Raw genomic sequence first — 574 nt, 5'->3', positions numbered from 1 at the left:
CTCTGGGCTCTGCATGACTCTGGTTTACTGTAGCATTGCTATTATGACAAATTCAAAACCCCACAAGACCAGATACCCCAACAACTGCAACAAACCAACTAGCAGACAACAAAAACTACAGGCAGAAAAACTAAAGCCCACAGGATCATTAAAAGCTTGTCAGTCATCCCCCTGGGGTGTAAGCAATTGCACTAGAAACATCGTTTTCCAATGACACATCACTCTAGACACTGTAGGTATGAGGAGTCTATGCAAATACAGTTCCACTGTGAGCCACAACCCCTGCATTGTTGCTCCAGTTTGATCTCCCATTCAATCGCACTGTTTACCCTAGGCATGGGGGGTTGGTGCCAGGGAGAAACTTTCTGGATCAGTTCTTCCAAGTTCAAAACTCTATCAACAGTTCAAACCTGTCATGTTGCTGCAAGGGGGGCAACTAGGTATTAAATATATGGTGAGCCCTTCCAGACACAACTGCTGAAGACAAAGCAGGTGAATAAGCAAATGTGCTGAAGAAAGCTGATGGTGGCAGCTATCAAAAGGTATAGCGTCTGGGGTCTTAGAGGCTTGAAGG

This window comes from Echinops telfairi, unplaced genomic scaffold (assembly GCF_000313985.2).
Source record: "Echinops telfairi isolate 266 unplaced genomic scaffold, ASM31398v2 ScPeMD7_655;HRSCAF=1070, whole genome shotgun sequence".
NCBI lineage: Eukaryota > Metazoa > Chordata > Mammalia > Afrosoricida > Tenrecidae > Echinops > Echinops telfairi.
This window is presented reverse-complemented; position numbering follows the sequence as displayed.